Raw genomic sequence first — 22,455 nt, 5'->3', positions numbered from 1 at the left:
GGTGAAAAAAAAAGGAGAAAGTGTTAGTCACTCAGTCACGTCTGACTCTTGGGACCCCATGGACTATAACCCACCAGGCTCCTCTTCCATGGGATTTTCCAGGCAAGAACAGGGGAGTGGGTTGCCATTTCCTTCTCCAGGAGAATCTTCCCAACCCAGGAATTGAACCCAAGTCTCCTGCATTGCAGGCAGATTCTTTACCAATTGAGTTAGTCTGGTGGGAAAGTAGTAATAATAGCCAATCCTGTTCACAGCAGATACTCTGACACTAGGGCTTCCCAGGTGGTGCTAGCGGTAACGAACCTGCCTGCCAATGGAGGTAGACATAAGAGACGTGGGTTCGATCCCTGCCCTGCCCTGGAGGAGGGCAGAGCAACCCACTCCAGTATTCTTGCCTGGAGAATGCCTTGGACAGAGGAGCCTGACGGGCTACTGTCTATAGGGTTGCATAGAGTTGGACATGTCTGAAGTGACTTAGTACACATGCACTCTGACGCTGTCTGAAACATCAGAATATGATAGTAATAATAATAATATCCATTCAATCCTTCCAGCAACCATATGGAGTAGGCACTGTTATTATCTCCATTTTACAGATGGGGAAATTGAGGCAATGAGAAGATAGGCAATGAGTGTTAGGTCACATGTGGGGCAAAATGAGACTTGGACCCAGAGACTGGGGTTCAGAATCTGTATCTGCTGCCTTTAGGGTCCCAATCCAGAGCCAGGGGAGAGCTCAGCCTTTGAGAAGTCGATGCAGTGAAATGGAGGGAGGCCCTGGGACAGCCCAGCTCTCACCAGCAGCGTCCGCCCCTCCCTCCCCTCCCCTCCACCCGCCGCCTGGCACAGCCTTCCCAGAACCCACTTATGAACAGACTGACCTAATGCAGGCTGGGGCTGGACGGCTGAGACCAGACAAACAGGCAGTGGCCCGGAGAGGCTGTGTGAGCTGGTGCCAAGGCGGGCATGGGGTGGGAGGGATAACACCTGGTGTGTCACAGGGCAGCTGGGGGTTGGACACCAGTTAGACCTCTGCAAAACAGCCCTTGCCCACCAACTGCCCCAAGAGGGAGGCTGGGCAGGATGCCAAGTCACATTTAATGCATTGATGAGAAACCGAGAGGTGGCTATTTATAACCTTTCCATTTGCCTGCCAACTGAGAACTGAGTGAGCGTAGTAACATCCCACAAGCAGATTGCAGATGAGCCCACCCCCCTGTTAACACAGACAGCTAGCGTGCCTTGCCACATGGGCTCATTTGTTCTCATAACCGGGGAAACCGAGGTACTCTTATTCCCCATAGCTGGGACAAGGCTGGGAATAGAACCCAGGAGGACTCAGCCCACCCAACAAATCACCTGGGCTGCCCGGTCAGGACCCTGCCAACAGTTCCTTCGAGGACAAAAGTCTTCTCAGTTTTTTGTGGGAATCTTTGAAACATTTTACCACCTCCTACTGATGCTTTTGAACTGTGGTGCTGGAGAAGACTCTTGAGAGTCCCTTGGACTGCAAGGAGATCCAACCAGTGCATCCTAAAGGAGATCAGTCCTGGGTGTTCTTTGGAAGGAATGATGCTAAAGCTGAAACTCCAGTACTTTGGCCACCTCATGTGAAGAGTTGACTCATTGGAAAAGACTCTGATGCTGGGAGGGATTGGGGGCAGGAGAAGGGGACGACAGAGGATGAGATGGCTGGATGGCATCACCGACTCAATGGACATGAGTCTGAGTGAACTCTGGGAGTTGGTGATGGACAGGGAGGCCTGGCGTGCTGCGATTCATGGGGTGGCAAAGAGTCGGACACGACTGAGCGACTGAACTGAACTGAACTGAACTGAACTGAACTGAACTGTCATCTTTCCTCACCCACCCCTTCCTCCCCACACTCTTCCTTTCTCTTTGATATTAAAATATTTTCCTCTTTCTTGTTTATGTCTTTTTATTAAGGCAATCATCATAACACAATAGGGAACATAGAGAGGGATGGGGTGCCCTCAGCCCTCCACAGATGGAGACTCACCCAGCCTCAGCCAACTCTCTAATAAATGCTATTGGTAGACCCAAGGCTCAAATCAGAGTACTCCACCCACATTGATTATAATGTCAAGGTGGCTCCCCCAGGCTGTGGCTCCCCCAGGCTATATCTCCTGATGCATTTAGAATTTGCCATCCTCCTCGGGCTTCCCAAGTGGTGCTAGTAGTAAAGAATCAGCCTGCAAATGCAGGAGACACGAGAGCTGCGAGTTCAATCTCTAGGTCAGGAAGATCCCCTGGAGAAGGAAATGACAACCAACTCCAGCATTCTCTCCTGGGAAATCCCATGGATACAGGAGCCTGGCGGGCTACAGTCCATGGGGTCACAAAGAGTCAGACAAGACTGAGCAACTAACACAACACACAGACACCTTCCTGCCACTGGTGCTCTCAGCATCCTGCCCAGACGAGGATCTGGTCACTGTGGTTGAAATTCAAGCAAGCGCACCAGAAATGAATCAAGAAAGCATCCACCTTTGGAGAAATCTGATGTTTGGTTTATTCTTACTCTGTAGTGATCTTTTGTGGCAAGAGGTTCACAGAGGCGTCCCCAGTGTGATGACTTTTTGAGGGACAGGTGTTGCTGCTCTGTGCCTCAGTTTCCCCCTTGTTGTTGGAAGGATCAAATGAAATGATACATGTGTAGCGCCTAGAACAGTGTCTGGCCCAACACACCTTTCGTCAGTGTTTGTTGTGGTAGCTGCTGCTGCTGCTGCTGCTGCTAAGTTGCTTCAGTCGTGTCCGACTCTGTGCAACCCCATAGACGGCAGCCCATCAGGCTCCCCCATCCCTGGGATTCTCCAGGCAAGAACACTGGAGTGGGTTGCCATTTGCTTTTCCAATGCATGAAAGTGAAAAGTGAAAGTGAAGTCGCTCAGTCGTGTCCGACTCTTGGAGATCCCATGGACTGCAGCCTACCAGGCTCCTCTGTCCATGGGATTTTCCAGGCAAGAGTACTGGAGTGGGGTGCCATTGCTGATGCTGGTGTCATTCAATTCTGGCTTTGGAGAGCTTTAGGCAAGACACCAGTCAAAGCCCTATGGGCTTGCTCACATGGACTGCTCCTAGCCTCACGCTTCCAGGCTGAGTCTTCCCTACTTGCAGACTGTCCACCTTCCAGTGGGGGCCTCCAAAGCTCCATCATCAGCTCTCATGTTGTTGCCCCCTTTTCCCAGATACCATCGGTGGGGTGTGGACACTAACACGAATGAGAGGTACAATCACTTGGGATCACAGAAGTGGAGGCTGCCAGGTTCAGAGATTCACGACTTCCCGTCTCATTTCCTGCCGGCCCGTAATGATGCTGCCACGGTCCCCACCCCCACCCCTGTCTCCTCCTCACACCTCTTCCTCCCTCCAGAGTCTGCGGTTCCTCCTCTGTCACAGTTTCCACATCTCTTAACAAGATGTTTCTGCCTTTGGTTTTTGACTCACAAAATGGTTTGTTACCCACAAAGCCATTGTCTGTCGACTTCCCGCCCTGGAAGATGCAGATTCTATTTCCACCATCCTCTTCTGATGTGAAGATACCACTCAGCCTCCCGGGGCCTCAGTTTCCGAATCCATAGCTGAGAATAATAACAGAACTTACCTCATGAGGGGCTTTCCTGGTGGCTCAGATGATAAAGAATCTGCCTGCTAATGCAGGAGACACAGGTTCAATCCTTGGGTTGGGAAGATCCCCTGGAGAAGGGTGTGGCAACCCACTCTAGTATTTTTAATTGGGAAATCCCATGGGCAGAGGAGCCTGCTGGGTTACAGTCCATGGGGTCACAAAAGAGTCGGTCGGGACTTATTGACTAAACAACAACAACAACAAATGTCATAAGGTTGTTTGAGGAGTAAATGAACTCACTCACGTGATGTCCTTAGAACAGGACCTTGGCTGCTGTTGTTATAATCACCATCATTATTTTTGGTTTCTCTGTTAGTTATTTTCATAACTGTCAACAAGAAAGATTTTCAGTTCTTACTTTTTCTCTTCCTCGGTCTGAGGGCCTCGGAAGACTGAGGGCCTGGCAGTCAAGGGGCATGGACAGTCATCAGCTGCTGAAAACAGTATCCTTGGGTGACACTGCAGCAGGAGAAAAGGGCCAGCTGGACTGCTGCTGAGAAAGATCCAGAATTCTGCCTGGTCTGAGCCATGATTAGTTTAGGTATCTGCCACAGTAGTGGAACCAGTTGCCTAGGCTTTTACTTTTCCCTCAATATTTAGTTATGAAAACTTTCAAACCGACAGAAAAGTTAAGCACGGTTTACCATAATATGCATATATCTGTCATCTAGATTTTGCAATTGTTGACATTTTCCCATGTTTGCCTCATCATATACCTGTCTTTGGGCTTCTCTGGTGGCACAGACAGTAAAGAATCTGCCTGCAATGCAGGGGACTGGGATTCAATCCCTGGGTTGGGAAGATCTGCTGGAGAAGGGAATGGCTACCCATTCCAGTAATTCTTGCCTGGAGAATTCCAGGGACAAAGGAGCCTGGCAGGCTACAGTCCATGGGGTTGCAAAGAGTCAGACGAGTGACTGGGCACACCACATACCTGTCTTTCCCTTCTTTCGTTCATTGATCCGTATGGTTTATCTGACGAATTTTGAAAACATGTGTTTATTTGGCTGTGCCAGGTCTTGGTTGTGGCACACGGGATCTTCCATCTTGGCTGCGGCGTGCGGGATCTCTAGTTGCAGCACGTGAACTCTTAGTTTCAGCATGTGGGATCTAGTTCCCTGACCAGAGATGGAACTGGAGCCCCTGGAGTTGGGAGCACAGAGTCTTAGCCACCGGACCACCAGGGAAGTCCTCTCTGATGGATAATAAGTTAAAGTATTTAAAAGCAGTACTCTTAAACCCTTAAATTTTAGCTTTCGAGTCACTAGAGTTCAATGTTCACAGTTCAAAATGAGCTAAATTTTGCATAAGTGAAAAGCACACACTTTACACGTGCAGAGTTTTGACTAGTGCATATACTGTAGTGATATATAGTAGTAGTGGACTAGCCGTAGTGCTTTAGTCGCTAAGTCGTGTCCAGCTCTTGTGACCCCATGGACTGTAGCCTGCCAGGCTCATCTGTCCATGGGATTGTCCAGGCAAAAATACTGGGGTGGGTTTCCATTTCCTGCTCCAGAGGATCTTCCCAACCTAGGGGTTGGATCCATGTGCGTTGCAGGTGCATGCTTTACCAACTGAGCTACCAGGGAAGCCCAACAAACCCCTATTCAGATAATGAACATTTCCATCATCCCATAAAGTTTCTTTTTATCCCCCCACTCCAGCCCCTAAAGCAATCATGGTTCTGATATTTTTATACATTAACTGTTAAATTATTAAAGTTGATACATGTATGCTCTGGGAGTGACCTTAATCAAAAATTTTGTTGGTTGGTGGCTAGAAATTCACTGTTCCCGTTTACAGAATATGGAGACCATAGTCAACACCATGGGAGAAGGCAATGGCATCCCACTCCAGTACTCTTGCCTGGAAAATTCCATGGACAGAGGAGCCTGGTCGGCTGCAGTCCATGGGGTCGCCAAGAGTCGGACACAACTGAACAACTTCACTTTCACTTTTCACTTTCATGCATTGGAGAAGGAAATGGCAACCCACTCCAGTATTCTTGCCTAGAGAATCCCAGGGATGGGGGAGCCTGGTGGGCTGCCATCTATGGGGTCACACAGAGTCGGACACGACTGAAGCGACTTAGCAGCAGCAGCAGCAGCAGTCAACACCATGATACCAGCAGTGCCTGGGACTGGAGATGCAGTGCTGACAGCCAGGCCCATTCTGGTGAGGGCTGTGGTCTGAGCCCTGAATGAGCCATAGTATTTAAGTTCCTGTGCCGTCTTGCGTGCATAACTCCTCCTGGATGTACCACATAAGATGCTACTGGCCAAAATAAGGGAAGAACAAGTTCCAAACATCTTAAAATTAAAAGCCTTTATTATTTGACAAAACACCAGTTCCATAAGGTAGGGAGGCTCTACAGAGGTCAATGCATGAGTTGACTGGTATCCTCATGGACTAGGATTTCCTGGCATGTTGGCAACATCATCCCTCGAGGTGGCAATATGGCTGCCATGATTCCAGCCATTATTTCTGATAGATGCAAAACATTATAATTTCACACTTCATTTTGCTAAAATTCTACTCTGCCTGCTTTCTTCGCATACTTGAAGTGTCTAGCCTCTCTGGTTTGGCTCTTTGCTTTGCTCCGTGGAATTCTTGACTTTGGTTTTGAGGATCTTAGCTCTTCTAAGTGGAAAAGGTACTTTCTTTGAAGTGAGAAAATCAGACCCTCCTCAGCATCATTAAACTCCTCATGAAAATATTCTTTGTAGGCCCTATGAACTTCAGAGACAATTAATAGATCTCATGAAAGAAAACTTGAACCTTCCAAAATCTGTAATTCTGATTTGTTGTCTTACTTAATAATTTATTTCCCTGAGAATAATACTTAACTTGGCATGTAGATTCTGAAAAGGATAAATATTTGTGAGTTTTTTCTTTGTTAAATCAGAAGAATGTTATTACCACCCCCCTCTTATCTCACATGGTTGGAGGGGAAAAGAAACACAGACTCTCTTACGATTTTGCTTTAGACTAAGTGTTTAGAAGAATCAAATCCCATGGCAATTAATGCCTCCTCACATTGCCCTATTTTCTGTGGGAGGCTGAAAAAGGAAGTTTCCCCTGTGTTATTTTTTTAAGAGAAGCACAGTTTATCCCAGAAATCTTCCACTAACCACTCCCCAACCGACTTCCCCTCATAGTATCTTGGGCAGTAGGGGTCACACAGAGTCGGACACGACTGAAGTGACTTAGCAGCAGCAGCAGCTGTGTGTCATAGCCCCTTTTAGAACCAATCTCTAACAAAAAGACAAGCACCATGACAAGCTTAGACTGATTTTTCTAAATACATGTACAGGGCTAACAGACAAGCTAATAAAATCAGGGCTCTGCCTACAAAGAAGAAGAAAGGAAAATGGATTTGCATATTAATAATGCAGATTCCCAGTTCCTGCTGCTGGTTGCTCCTAGGGTTGTCCCACTTCTGGCCTGACACTTTGATTCTTCTTTTCTCCCTCTGGTTGAGTGAACTTCAAACACTCAGGCCTCAAAAAATAGGAGCCTCTCAAGAAGGAGTGGCTTAGGAGTAAAGGAAGTACCTGCCCACATCTCTCAAGGGGAAAGTACCTAAACTTGACTGTCTGCATATCTTTGAGGCTTTATTATCAATCAGACTTTCTGTTGCAAGTAACTAGATTTAAGCACAAAGAGAACTTACTGATTCTTAGAATGGAGAAGTCCAAGGGGAATTGGATTTCAGGCATGGCTGAATCCAGGTGCCTGTAGATTCAGGACTGTGCCTCTCTCCTTCTCTCACCTCTGTTTCCCCCAATATTGATTTCATTTTCAGGCAGGTCCTTTCCTCCCCCAGCAGTTGTAACCTTACAGCTTACCAGATAAGTCACCAAGTCAGAACAAAAACTCAGCTTTCTGAGCAGCTCTGACGAAAGTCCTACAGCTCTCAGTGGCTTTATTTGGATGATGTGCTCATTTCTGAAGCTGGGGGGTGAGGTTGGCCCCATCCAGATCACACAAAGAGAACAGAAGGATGGTTCCCAAAAGGAGACGAGATGTGGGAATTAATGCCCATGAGGCTAACTTATCTCTTATATAGAGAGAGTCAGCCATTGGAGGCACCAAACAATCCTGTTTTATCATGAAGAGCAGTTTAGTTGCTAACAGGGTGATAAGGGGCTAAATTACCTGGAGGTGGTCAGGGAAGGCATTGCGGAAAAGCCGATGTTGGAAGCAGAACCCTGAGGGATAAAAGAAAGTATTTCAGAGGAAGGGACCTACAAGGGCAGATGACCAGAGGGAAATCAACATTTGATGGATGAGTGCATAAATACATGAATGAATGGATGTACGGATGGAAGCCTATAGGTGGGGACTGTATATGAGAGCCCATCTCTCTGCTCAGAAGGAACCCATGAGCCCTCATAGTGAGGTAGGAGATACATGGGCTTCAGGTTGGAAATTTATAATCAGCCACCCTTCTGCTTGCATTTCTTGAGATAAGAGATAGGTAGGCTCCAGTTGAGGAATTTACAGGGAACAAAAACAGGGTAAATAGCCAGTCTTTGTCTCTTACTTACCTCAAGGGAATAATCACGGCAAGGACAAAGAAAGGAAAAAACCCTGTCTGATAATGGAGACACTACACATGCACAGAAAGGCTCCTAGGAGTCAAAAATCAGAGGATAATTCCAGGCTATCATGAGTCTTACTTCTCCCAGAAGCCTTCACTTCGAGTTCCATTTTGGCTAAAGTATGCATGTGCACCCCAGGGGAGGGTCCTGAGACAAATTAACCAGGAAGGGACAAAGGGAGGTGATTGGCCTGAGGGAAGATGAAGACCCGGAAAATTGATCCTTTATAAAGGATTCAAAGTTCCCAAAGGCATGACTCTGCGCCTTTTCGCATATATTTTTCTTTTCAATAAACTTCTTGCTTTACTCTTTGCCTTCTGCCTCCTTGTCTAAACTTGTTCTTGACTAGGCAGGCAAGACTAGAGACTCTAGCCCTAACTGCTGGCTCCTATAATCCAGTGGTTAGGACTCCCGGTCTGGCAAACAAAGACCTTGCTTCCAGCTGCAGCTTACTGCCCCACGCAAACAAAATTAGTAGTGATGAGGGAGCTTGAGTTGGACTGTAGACCTTGAGGGGAGGTGGGGCATGCAGCTGTTGCCTGCAATGAGGAGGCGAAGGGGTGTTTGGACTCCCCAAGAGCCAAGAGGAGGGGCAGAGAGTGGACCCCACCTTGGAGACCATGTCTCACTCTCCTCCCTCTACTCCTGAGGCTCCTGCAGCTGCCCCGAACCCGTCTCCCTGTGCAAAGCTTCCCCTCGCCTCCCTCTCTCCCTCTCCCACAGCGTCCTCACTTCCTCTTTTCTGTTCCTCAAACAGACCAAGCTTGTTCTCACCTCTGGTCCTTTGTGCCTGTTGTTACCACTGCCTGGAACACTCTTCCACAAGCACTTTGCGAGGCTAGCTCCTTCTTAGCTCTCAGGTCTCAGCCACGTGTGCCCATCTCAGAGCCGCCCACCTGGACCACCCCAAATGAATCACAGCCCCTTCCCAATCCCACTGACCTACTTTATTTTCTTTCTTGGAAACTGTCCTGTTTGTGAGCCTGTCAAAGTCCCAGCTGTCACCCCAGTGCCCTGGACCACAGTAGGTGCTCCAAGCACTCAGGATCCAGCAGCTCAGAGCAGCCCCCTTGCCGGGGACTAACACCTCTGTGCTCCCTGTCTGTTTTCCTTAGTGTGCTAGTGCCCTCTCTGCACCTCAGCTTCTTCCTCTGTGAAATGGGCACAGCAATAGACATGACCTCTGACAACGTATGTAAAGCGCACAGAGCATGTGCAGCCTGGCTCACAGTAGGCCCCTCATAAGTGAGCCTCTTTATTGTTATTATTAGCAGTTCAGGTTTGTTATGATGTCTTTGGGAGGGAGTCGGGCAGATTCTAGCCACAACTGGGGCTTCCTGACTTTGTGACCCTCTTGAAGTAACCACCTCACACTAGGATCGTTTTCTCATTGTAAACGTGGGGCTCACTGAAGCATCACCACGCTACTTCACTCCCCACCCTCCCTTACACACATACACACACACACACACACACACACACACAACACACACACACACACACACGCACACAGCTCTTCAGGTTAATGAGTTCATGCAGACAAGTCAGTGCAGCGCTCTAGGCAGCAAAAGGAAAGTGATGGAGGATGTAATTTGTTCTACCAACTATAATCTTCCCTGGTGGCTCAGTAGTAAAGAACCCGCCTGCACTGCAGGAGATGCAGGAGACACGGGTTCGATCCTGGGTCGGGAAGATCCCCTGGAGGAGGACAAGGCAATCCACTGCCATATTCTTGCCTGGAGAATCCCATGGACAGAGGAGCCTGGCAGGCTACAGTCCGTGGGGTTGCAAAGCGCCAGACACGACTGAAGCGTTTCAGCATACACGCACACAGCTATAATCTGGAGAAGAGTTTCTTGATGTGACTTTAGCAATGACCTCCACCTCCAATCTTTCTCCTCCCCTTACTTCAGCTTTCAAGAATCAACTAGGGGCTGTCCCCTGAATGTAGGGAAGATAGGGGCATCAAGTATCTATCCCAGCTCTCTTGTTTGCCCAGGTTGTCACCGGGTGAAGGCAGCTGGATTGAAAATGTACTCTCAAGAGGATTGGGAGTAGGGGTGGGGAGGGGAACTGGAAGTTCCCCAGCCTCCAAGACCTCTCTCTCTCTCTATCACTCAGAGCTAAGTGGGCTTAACCCTTAGGTCCCTGGGGGATTGGAGACAAGAACTTGGGAAGACCAGGTGTTTTTTTGTGTTTTAAAGACATTGATGGGTTCCTCCCCCCCACCACAAACTTTTAAAAACATGTAACAAAAATGTGAGGTCTGACAAGTCAGACATAGTGTTCTTACCCTTGAAAAAAAAATTTGCAAGTAAGGACATGGAAAACAAAACTACTAAATGAAAAAACATTGCTTTCTGATTTTGAAATGGGCAAAAGACCTGAAAAGACACTTCGACAAAGAAAACTATACAGATGGCAAATAAACATGTGAAAAGACGCTCCGCATCACATGTCATTAGGGAAATGCAAGTTTAAACGTAAGTGAGGCGCTCCTAATGGACTTCCCTGATGACTCAGCAGTAAATAATTTTCCTGCAATGCAAGAGACACAGGAGACTTGGGTTCGATCCCTGGGTCAGGAAGATCCCTTAGAGGAGAAAATGGCAAACCGCTCCAGTATTCTTGCCTGGAAAATCTCATAGAGGATCCTGGCGGGATACAATCCACAGGGTCTCAAAGAGTCGGACATGACTCAGCACACAGGAGCACTCATTCGTTGCTGGTGGGAATGCATTTTGGAAGACAGCTTGTCAATATCTTATAAAATTAAACATACCATTACCATATAATCCAGTAACTGTACCCCTTAGTATTTACCCCAAAAATTGAAAATTTATGTCCACACAAAATACTATACATGGATGTTTGCATGCTGTGCGTGCTAAGTCACTTCATTCGTGTCCAACTCTTTTCGACTCTATGGACTGTAGCCCACCAAGCTACTCTGTCCATGGGATTCTCCAGGCAAGAATACTGGAGTGGGTTGCCATGCCCTCCTCCAGGAGATCTTCCCGACATGGGGGATTGAACTTACATCTACCTGCATCTTCTGCATTGCAGGCAGATTCTTTATCTACTGAGTCACCTGGGAAGCCACGTGGATGTTTATTGCAGCTTTATTCATAATTGCCAAAACTTGGAAGCAACCAAGATGTCCTTCGGTAGATGAATGGATTAGCAAGCTGTGGTACATGCCAACAATGAATATTATGTAGCAGTAAAAAGATATCAAACCATGAAAAGGCAAGGAAGGAACTTAAATGCATATTTCTAAGTGAAAGATGCCAATCTGAAAGGCTACATACTGTATGATTCTGACTATGACATTTGGAAAAGGCACACTATGGAGACAGTAAAAAGAGCAGTGATTACCAGTGATGAGGGGTAAGGGAGGGATGAATATAGAGGATTTTTTGGGTAATAAGACTGGCCAAGATTAGGGTATTAGATTGGCCAAGAAAACCCAAATGAATTTTTTGGCCAACCCAATATTCTGTATGACAGTACAACAATGGATATGTGTCATTATGTGTGCGTGCTAAGTCACTTCTGTTACGTCTGACTCTTTGCGACCCTATGAACGGTAGCCCCTCAGGCTCCTCTGTCCATGGGATTCTCCAGGCAAGAATACAGGAGTGGGTGGCATGCCTCCCTCCAGGGGATCTTCCCAACCCAGGAATCAAACCCGCATCTCTTACGTCTCCTGCATTGGCAGATGGGTTCTTTACCACTAGCGCCACCTGGGAAGCTCACATGTCATTATACATTTGCTCAAACCCCCAGAACGTGCAACACAAAGAGTGAACTGTAATGTAAACCATGGACTTGGGTGATTATGATATATCAGTGTAGGTTCATCAATTGTAACAAATGGACCTCTGTGGTGGGAGACGCTGATAATGAGGAAGTTGTGCCTGTGTGGGAGTAAATGAGAACTTGCTCTACTTTCTGTTCAGTTTTGCTGTGAACCTAAAATTGCTCTAAAAAGGTTATTAATAAAAATTGCTATCAACCACAGTGATTTCCAAACTTCCTTGACTCTAAGAAAGTCACTTTACATCATAACTCAGAATGAACACAGGCTCACAGCAAAAGTCTCCCAAAATAACACTTCCTGACAAACACTGATACTTTGAAATTCCTCTTCCCTTCTACTTGGTTTCTTTTTTTTTTTTTAAATGTTTCTTATGACCTTCTAAACGGATCTTGTGAGCCACCAATGAGTCACTATCCGCAGTTTGCAAAGGTCTCATTACATGCAAGAAAGGATGGCTTAACACCAGGCAAAAGTGGAGGGGTTGGACACAAACAATATTCTTTTATACCAAATACATCTTTTTGTAGTTTAATTTTTTAATTGAAACATACTTGATTTACAATATTGTGTTAGTTTCAGGTATACAGCAAAGTGACTCAGTTATACATACATAAATATCTAATTTTTTCAGATTCTGTTCCCTTATAAGGAAACATTGAGCATAGTTCCCTGTGCTAGAGTAGGTCCTTGTTGGTTATCTATTTTATATATCAGTTCATTTCAGTCGCTAGGTCATGTCCATCTCTTTGCAACCCCATGGACTGCAGCATGCTTGGCTTCCCTGTCCATCACCAACTCCCAGAGTTTACTCAAACTCATGTCCATTGAGTCGGTGATGCCATCCAACCATCTCATCCTCTGTCGTCTCCTTCTCCTCCTGCCTTCAATCTTTCCCAGCATCAGGGTCTTTTCTAGCGAGTCAGTTCTTCGCATCAGGTGGCCAAAGTATTGGAGTTTCAGCTTCAGCATGAGTCCTTCCAATAAATATTCAGGACTGATTTCCTCGAAGTCCAAGGGACTCTCAAGAGTTTTCTCCAACACCAAAGTTCAAAAGCATCAATTCTTCAGCACTCAGTGATCTTTATAGTCCAACTCTCATATCCATACATGACTACTGAAAAAACTGTAACTTTAACTAGAAGGATCTTTGTTGGCAAAGTAATGTCTCTGCTTTTTAATATGCTGTCTAGGTTGGTCATAACTTTTCTTCCAAGGAGCAAGCATCTTTTAATTTCATGGCTGAAGTCACCGTCTGCAGTGAGTTTGGAGCCCAAAAAAATAGTCTCTCACTGTTTCCATTGTTTCCCCATCTATTTGCCATGAGGTGATTGGACCGGATGTCATGATCTTCATTTTCTTAATGTTGAGTTTTAAGCCAACTTCCTCACTCTCCTCTTTCACTTTCATCAAGAGGTTTTTTAGTTCTTCTTTGCTTTCTACCACAAGGGTGGTGTCATCTGCATATCTGAGGTTATTGATATTTCTCCTGGCAATCTTGATCCCAGCTTGTGCTTCATCCAGCCCACCATTTCACATGATGTACTCTGCACATAAGTTAAACAAGCAGGGTGACAATATGCAGCCTTGATGTACTCCTTTCCCTATTTGGAACCAGTCTGTTGTTCCATGACCAGTTCTAACTGTTGCCTCCTGACCTGCATACAGATTTCTTAGGAGGCTGGTCAGGTGGTCTGGTATTACCATCTCTTTAAGAATTTTCCAGTTTGTTGTGATCTACACAGTCAAAGGCTTTGACGTAGTCAATAAAGCAGAAGTAGATGTTTTTCTGGAACTCTCTTGCTTTTTCGATGATCCAATGGATGTTGACAGTTTGGTCTCTGGTTCCTTTATATACAGCAGTGTATATATATTAATCCCAAATTCCTAATTTATTCCTCCCCACTTTCCCCCTTTGGTAGCTGTAAGTTTGTTTTCTATGTTTGTGGATCTGTTTCTATTCTGTATACAAGTTTATTTTATGCTGAATACATTGTGCTTAATGAAAACATCCTAGTTTGCTTTTTTTTAAAAAAAAAATCTGACAGATGGAGAGTGTGCCATGGATAGGCACAGATAGGGAAAGCTAATTCTGTGGGACTAATTTCATTAAATCTTTCACTCATTCAACAAATCTGTGCTGGGAGCCGGGGTGCTGTAGCCGGGAGTCAGCTACAGTGTTGTGCTGGCGCTCCCTCCTAGCAGCTGGCAAGAACTGATTGGGGAATTTTTCGGGAATTTTGGTTGAAATCACATTAGTGACTTGAAATTGCCCATGGTGGGAGATTTTACACTGTGGAAATCAGCAAATGCTATCAGTCAGTACTCACACCCCTCAATTTTGCCCCAGATCCCATTGTTAAACATTCACGAGCACACTGGGGGTCAGAAGTGACCAACACCTGGTCCCCACACAGGCAGAGCTTATGTTATAAAGAAGGTAGCATGAGGAGCGTGGTTTACAGAAATATCAGCAAAAATAAACCTGATAAATGCTATGAAAGGAAAAGTTTAGGAATTCATGAGAGCATATACAAGGGGGCTCCAAAAAGTCTTCCCTGGAGACATGAAATTTGATCAGACTTGAAGGATGGTAGGATTTAACTAGACAAAGAATGCACGGAAAAGCATTTCAGGGAGCCGGTGGTGTGGTAGAGCACCTGGCGTGGTAGACGTGGAACCAGCTTGCCCGCGACCACAGCGGGCAGATGAGGACTGTCAGATGGCAATACAAGGAAGCTGCTTTCGACCAAAATTAAGACGGTCTTCCTTGACTAGCCAGAGGCAGGACTCCTTCCATTCTGCCTCATAAGACATTGCTCTTGGTTAACCCGTACCAGGGGAATCAGGGGATGTGACTCTTGCCACACGTGAGGAGTCCTCTCAGCCACTGTTGTCAAGATGTTACGGGCATTCCTTTCCAACTGATGCTTCTTACTTAGCGTGTAAGCTTGAGGTGATTGCCTAAGCTCTCCATACCACATCTATTAATAAAACATGGGGGCCATCTTGGTACCCACCTCATAGGGTTGTTCTGAGGATTATAAGAGATAATACATGTAGTATAGTATCTGGCACATAATACGTGCTCAATAAAGTTAGCTACCACCGTTACTGGAATCTCCAACTTCCCTACTTTCCCCTCAAACCAAACATCTTAGATATGAGGCAGGCTTAAACAAGTTCTTTTACCGAGAGATCAATTTATTAGTTTTGACCCTGTTGCCAGCATCAGAATCCTACTTTCAAATAGACTTAAACAAAATAACCACAAAGGAGATGGAACTTACTGGTACACTAAAAAGTCCAGATGTGTTTGACTTCAGATGTAGTTGGATCCAGGTGCTCGGAGGACCACACTAGAAGTGGGTCTCTATTCCTTTTCCCTGCTCAATGTGACTCTGTGTTGACCTCCTTCTCAGGCTGATTCCTCCCAGCTGGGAGAAGCAGTGGCCCTTGGCAATTTCAGGATCAGCTCCTATCAGCTGAGGAACCCAGACAAAACAATAGCAATGGCCCCAGAATTGCCTCATTTGTCCAGCATAAACACACACCCATCTCAGAAACAATGACAATGGCCAGAGGTACAACTGGCTGGGCACAATGCATATGCCCATTCCTGGAGGTGGGAAAGAGGGTCATACACAAAACCGTAGGAGCTGAACATGTGGGTGAGGATTCCCTGAAGGAAAATATGGGTGCTGTTACCCAAAGAGGAGAGAATGGTTGTTGGGCAGGTAGGGGGAATGCAAGGGTATCCCCTACAGTTGAATAGATATCTGCTTGGAGGACTCAGGGCTTCCCAGGCAGCGCTAGTGTTAAAGAACCCTATTACGGATGCAGGGGCTTCCCTCATAGCTCAGTTGGTAAAGAATCTGCTTGCAATGAAGGAGACTGGGGTTCGATTCCTAGGTTGGGAAGATCCCCTGGAGAAGGAAATGGCAACCCAGTCCAGTATCCTTGTCTGGAGAATCCCATGGATTGTAGCCTGGGGTCATAAGACTCAGGTACAACTTAGCGACTAAATCACCAATGCAGGATGCTTAAGATGTGCGGATTCAATCCCTGGGTCAGGAAGATCCCCTGGAGTAGGAAATGGCAACCCACTGCAGTATTCTTGTCTGGAGAATCCCATGGACAGAGAGGCCTGGCAGGCTACAGTCCATGGAGTCACAAAGAGTCGGACACGACTGAAGCAACTTAGCATGCATGGAGGACTCAAGGGCATGAATTTAACCACCCTTCTTTCCTCCTTGAACCACATAAGGGAAGTGAGCCACCCAAGCTTTGCTCTTGGGAAGGAAGGTGTCAGGAGTGAAAGATTCTCTTTCTTGTTCATTCTTTTCTCAATCTTCCTCCTATAATCCCCTCTTTTTAGACTTTGAATCTGGTATTCCTCCTCTCTTCCCTGTGAAATTCTATCCTCCTATTTATTTTTTGGATTGAGGCTTCAGTCAGATACTACTAGAAGCTCTCCTCTGACAGTTCTCCTACTTCCAGTAGGTGAAGCCCACGTTTCAGGTTCTGATTGTGAAATAATAAGAATTTGGACTCACCAGAGAAGCAGGCGATAGGTGAATATCTATGAAGGAACTTGTATCTGGATTTGATCTTATGTACTCTGGGGAGATGAAACAGTCTCCATCACGGTGTTGTCTTTGAATGACGCTCAAACCTGAGGTCCACAGGGCAGGTAGTCAGGAAGGAAAGATAGATGTCAAGTTGATGAGAGTGAGAATAAGCTGGAACACAGAGCCCAGGCTGGACTCCATGAGGATGGGCTGAACCCCTTGCCCGTTCTTGTCACCTCTGATGACCTTGGTGTTGTGGGTGTCCTGATGGAGCCAGGGCCTTTTGTGCCCGTGTGCTCTGTCCTGTCCACCTCTTTGTGACCCCCATGGACTGTAGCCCCAGGGCCTTCACCATGGGGCTAAACACACATCTGGAGGGATTTCCCTGGTGGTTCTGTGATTAAGAATTCACCTTCCAATGCAAGAGACCCTGTTCAGGGAACTAAGATCCCACATGCCATGCGCTGACTAAGCTGCAACTATGGAAGCCCTCTCACTCTAGAGTCCTCGCCACAACTAGAGAGAAGCCACGCACCACAGCTAAGACCCGACGCAGCCAAATAAGTAAATAAGTATTTTTAAAACAAACAAAGAAAAACAAAAAAAACACACCTGGCCCAGGAGGAGGGAGGATTCAAAGGAAGGTGGAGCAGTGGCAGGACTAACGAAGTGAGCCAGCAGAAAAGAGATAGCATTAGGAGCTGCTAAATGGCGGCTACTTCCCCTCTCCCCACCCTGTCCTTAAATCTCCCATAAGAATCTCTTCTGTGGCTGAAAAAGGAATTCTGGGAAGTGTAGTTCTAATCTAAGTGAGTCAAATCATTACAAAGCTGCCACAGTCTATGTCACTTTACACTTAGGCATCTCTTTAAACCATATTTAATCTCCAAATAGAGTAATAAGAAAGTCACGCTTTTAGCTAAAATTAACTACAGTTTACCATCCAAGCTTTCCCCTGGATGAGCCTTCAATAGATTCCAGAGTTCCAAAATAGCTGTGTCAGACAGAGCCTGCCTGTACAATGTTTTCCAGATGGGAGACAGACAGATTGACGCTGTTTTGTACTCCACTGTCTTCCAAGAATCCTCCCGAGGTTTCTTTTTTGGGGTGAAGAAAACGTCTAAAATTGATGGTGGTGGTGGTTGTACATATCTGTGAATATACTAAGAATTACTATTTTTGTTGTTTTTATTTTATTGAAGTATATTTGATTTACCATGTGTTAGTTTCAGGTGTATAGCACAATGATTCAGATATATCTATATGTGTATATGTATATAGATACATATTTTCAGATTATTCTCTCTGATAGGTTATTGCAAAATACTGAGTATATTTCCCTGTGTTATCCAATAGGTCCTTGTTGATTATCTCTTGCCTGGAAAATCCCATGGACAGAGGAGCCTTGTAGGCTGCAGTCCATGGGGTTGCTAAGAGTCAGGCACGACTGAGTGACTTGACTTTCACTTTTGACTTTCATGCATTGGAGAAGGAAATGTCAACCCACTCCAGTGTTCTTGCCTGGAGAATCCCAGGGACGGGGGAGCCTGGTGGGCTGCTGTCCATGGGGTCGCACAGAGTCGGACACGACTGAAGCAACTTAGCAGCAGCAGCAGCAGCAGTGTGATACTAAAAATTATTGATTTGTACACTTTAAAGATGTGAATTGTCTGACATGTGAATTAGATCACAATAAAGCTGTTACAAAAAAAGAAAAAATGTTGCTCTTTCCTTGAAGGAAGCAGTTCAATGAAATCAACCACCTCCACCTGGTTTATCCTCTCGAGGAATAAAAGTAAAGTGAAAGTGTTAATTGCTCAGTGGTGTCTGACTTTTTGCAACCCTATGGACTGTAGCCTGCCAGGCTCCTCTGTCCATGGAATTCTCCAGGCAAGAATACTGGAGTGGGTTGCTGTGCCCTTCTCCAGGGGATCTTCCCAACTCAGGTATTGAACCTAGGTCTCCTGTACTGCAGGCAGATAGATTCTTTACCCTCTGAGCCACCAGGGAATGAATGGTACCATATAAGGGTTCATTGTTGGTCTCTGCTGCTGGCAGATGGAGCACTTGTCAGTGGCAGCAGGCAGACCAGCCTTGGTAAGTGGAAGTTCTTGTTGCTGAGCCTGTGTACAACCTCCATTGGTGCCATATTGGCGTCCCATGAACTGATGTAGATACAAACTTCTAGACATCTCTCCTTCCAGTCAAATGGACCACCAGATGCAATGCTCAAATTTCTGTCCTCTGGGAAAATTTCCCTTTAACCCTGTTCTTCAGGAGTGTCCAGAATGGGGCTATATAGCTGCCCATTTTGGGGTGGTCCCTGCATGCCCAGCAGCACTGCATGTAAATCAAGTCTGAGTGTTTTCTTCCTCAGTCAGCTGATCACAGGGAACGCCCCATGAGCCATCAATGTCTTTTGAGAAACAGAAGACAATGAATCAGACTTCTGAGCAACTTCCTCATGCAAATTACTTGTGCCTTCAGGACCTGCTAGAGCCCAGCCTTGTATAAACCACTTCCTCGGAGTGTTGCTCTGCACACCCAGCGTTATGGCTTGTTGGATCAGACAACGCACAGATAATGACGAATAGCTCAGATTACAGGGTATCTTGGCACCTGTGATCAAGCATGCAGTCTCTACTAAAGCCCAGTAGAAAGCGTAAAACTCTCAAAAGTAGAGTGATTAGGACTTCCCTGGTGATACAGTGGCTGGCAATCCACCTGCCAATGCAGGAAAAGTGACAGTGTTAGTTGTGTCAGACTCTATGTGATCCCCTGGGCTGTAGCCCACATGGTTCCTCTGTCCATGGATTTCTCCAGGCAAGAATCATGGAGCAGGTAGCCATTTCCTTCTCCAGGGGACGTGGGTTCCATTCCTTGTCCAGGAAGATCCCACATGCCTTGGAGCGGCTAAGCTCTCTTGGTGCAACCACTGAAGCCCGTGTGCCTAGAGCCCCTGCTCCCACAACAAGAGAAACCACACTTGAAAAGCCTGTGTACCACAAGGAAGAGTACCCCTGCTTGACGCAACTAGACAAAGCCTGTGTGCAGCAATGAAGACCCAGTGCAACCAAAAATAAATAATTTTTTTTAAGTAGAGTGATTATTTTCAGTGAATGACATGACTTCCTTCCAAATCTTCAAGGTCTACTGCCGGGGACCAGCCCCGGCTGATTCAGGGTATTCGAAGGAGAGACGGCGTAGGCGAAGATCAGGAAACAATTGCTTAATTAAATGTTAATTAAGGATATAAAGAGTAATAGAATGAGGATAGCTCAGTAAAATTCAGTGAAGAAAAGAGGCCAAAATAAGGATAGCTCAGTGAGGAAATTCAGTGGAGAAAAGAGGCTGAATAATTCAGCCAGAAGGTAAGAGAAAGAACAACACGGTGAGACCAAGTATCGGTGAACAAGGCCCACACTTTATTTTCTAAAGTAGTTTTTATACCTTAAGTTATGCATAGAGGATAATGGGGGAAGGGGTAGAGTCAGGCAGCAAGCCAGGCTTTCTTCCTGCAAACTTATCATATGCAAAAGCTTAGGTGATTTGCATCATCTTCTGGCCCGGAGGCCTGTTAACATTTTAAGACCTTTTCTTCAGAAAACTTATTTTTCTCTAAAGGTGATTGGTCAGGAGCTACCCTCCAAAAGCATTAGATAAAGTTGCATTCCTACAGAGCAAAGGTGTGGTGGGCTATAACAAGAAAAAGAATTAACTCAAGGGTCCCAGGTTACAAACATTAAAGCTACTATTTACACCAACTATATTAATCAATACACTGCCAGGGACACAGCAGGTAAGGGATATGGAAACTTAGCAGCAAACATTGGCCCAACAAGTGAAAATCCCTTCACCAATACAATTTCTAATCAATCTTTTAACTACTCAAAAGAATCTGTGTTTACACAGTTTAGAACATCTCCTGCCTCTCACAGTTGGGAGGCTCTGAACAATCACATGTGGCCGGAAAAACCTATTCAGGCAGGCTAGAGGATTTCCAAAGGAGTTTGTAGGTTAAACACTGTCACACCCAGGAATTATTAACTGGAGCTGTAAGCTAACTTTTTTCAGAGAGGTAGTGGGGGACAGCCCCCCGTAAAGTCAGAGGTGTAGGTGAAAGCACAAAGCAGAAAGTAGGCAGACTCTGGTTTTGGGTGTAAATGCTCGAGAATTTCCAGGGGGACTCCTGAGGCTCGATCCCGCCTTTGCGTGTGCTGAGCCTCCTTCCTCATGACCTTTGTCATGGGCGGAGTTCCTCACTGGCTCCCAGCAGTCTACACTGTGATTCTGCAGGTGGAGGCTGCCAAAGTCTCCATCAGCATCCCTATTTTCCACCAACACATCAAACACCATCATATCAGCCTGAATCTGTGGCTGAGCTTTCTCCTGTTCTGCATGCATGCATGCTCAGTTGCTCAGTCACGTCCAACTCTTTGCGACCCTATGGACTGTAGCCTGCAAGCCTCCTCTGTCTGTGGGATTTTCCAGGTGAGAATGCTGGAGTCGGTTGCCATTTCCTTCTATAGGGGACCTTCCTGACTCAGGGATCAAACCTGCATCTTCTGTGGTTCCTGCACTGGAGCAGATTATTTACCACTGAGCCACCAGGGATGCCCTCTCTTGTTCAGGATCCCACTAAAACTGACAGCTTTTCAGGTCACTCAGTAAATCACACAAGGGAGATATCTGTTGACTCCAAAATCCGAAGGGGCTCCCGGGGTCTTTGCCTCTTTCTGAGTGTGAGGAAGGGCCAGGAGCAGCAACTCTTCCCTTCTTCTCCAACATGCCTCAAATCACTGGATCCTAAGAACTTTCACTCAAGTGACAGACCCCTGAATTTTTGTGGGTGGGATTGGTTTCCCACCTCTAGCATGTGAATGTCTTTCAGAAGTGTCTAAAGGGGTTGCTACTTCTTGTTCGTCAGATCCAATCATCATAATATCATCGATGTAATCGATCAGCATGAAGTCTTACGGAAAAGGAAGAGAAAGTCAGTCCAGAGCATATTATGACACGGAACTGGAGCATCCTTGAAGGGGGACAGTGAAGGTGGATTGCTGCCTTTGCCAACTGAAAACAAGCTTCTTCTTCCTTTACCTCCTTTACTAACAGGTGTAAATTAAAAAGCATTTTCCAGATTGATAACTGCATACTAGATCCCAGGAGATGTGCTGACGGTTCCAGCAACAAAACCCCCTTTAGAACAGCAGCTGCAACTGGTTGTTGTTGTTCAGTCACCCAGTCATGTCCGACTCTTTGAGACCCCATGGACTGTGGCACGCCAGGCCTCCCTCTCCCTCACCATCTCCCGGAGTTTGCCCAAGTTCACGTCCATTGCATCGGTGATACCGTCCAGCCGTCTCATCTTCTGATCCCCTCTTCTTCTGCCCTCGATCTTTCCCAGCATCAGAGACTTTTCCAATGAGTTGTCTATTCGCATCAGATGACCAAAATACTGGAGCTTCAGCTTCAGCATCAGCCCTCCCAGAGAATATTCAGGGTTGATCTCCCTTAAGATTGACTGGTTTGATCTCCTTGCTGCCCAACGGGCTTTCAGGAGTCTTCTTCAGCACCATAGTTCAAAGGCATTAAATCTTTGGCATTCTGCCTTCTTTATGGTCACAACCATACATGACCACTGGGAAGACCATAGCCTTGAGTATACGGACCTTTGTCAGCAGAGTAATGTCTCTGCTTTTCACCACACTGCCTAGGTTTGTCATCACTTTGCTGCCAAGAAGCAATCATCTTCTGATTTCATGGCTGCAGTCATGGTCCACAGTGATTTTTGAGTCCAAGAAGAGGAAA

At 46.1% G+C, this 22,455-nt stretch overlaps 1 long non-coding RNA gene across 3 annotated transcripts; it reads right to left on the bottom strand.

Moving 5' to 3' along the window:
• Positions 1 to 5,957: 5,957 nt before the first annotated feature.
• On the bottom strand, positions 5,958 to 17,390 carry LOC147353642 (uncharacterized). Of its 3 annotated transcripts, none has more exons than XR_015145882.1 (4): positions 17,257 to 17,390; positions 16,630 to 16,748; positions 7,808 to 7,860; positions 5,958 to 6,133 (listed from the first exon to the last, which is right to left on the bottom strand). It is a non-coding gene; the product is annotated as an uncharacterized LOC147353642 (long non-coding RNA). The 3 variants fall into 3 exon arrangements; XR_015145883.1 differs by lacking the exons at positions 5,958 to 6,133; positions 7,808 to 7,860 and adding exons at positions 12,593 to 13,921; positions 15,364 to 15,558; XR_015145884.1 differs by lacking the exons at positions 16,630 to 16,748; positions 17,257 to 17,390 and adding an exon at positions 15,364 to 15,502.
• Positions 17,391 to 22,455: the final 5,065 nt, after the last annotated feature.

The sequence above is a fragment of the Bos grunniens genome, chromosome 18, assembly GCF_055505025.1.
Source record: "Bos grunniens cultivar Pamir isolate PY7600 chromosome 18, Bosgru_T2T1.0, whole genome shotgun sequence".
Lineage (NCBI taxonomy): Eukaryota > Metazoa > Chordata > Mammalia > Artiodactyla > Bovidae > Bos > Bos grunniens.
The sequence above is the reverse complement of the archived record's forward strand: the minus strand, read 5'-3'. Positions and strand labels throughout refer to the sequence as shown.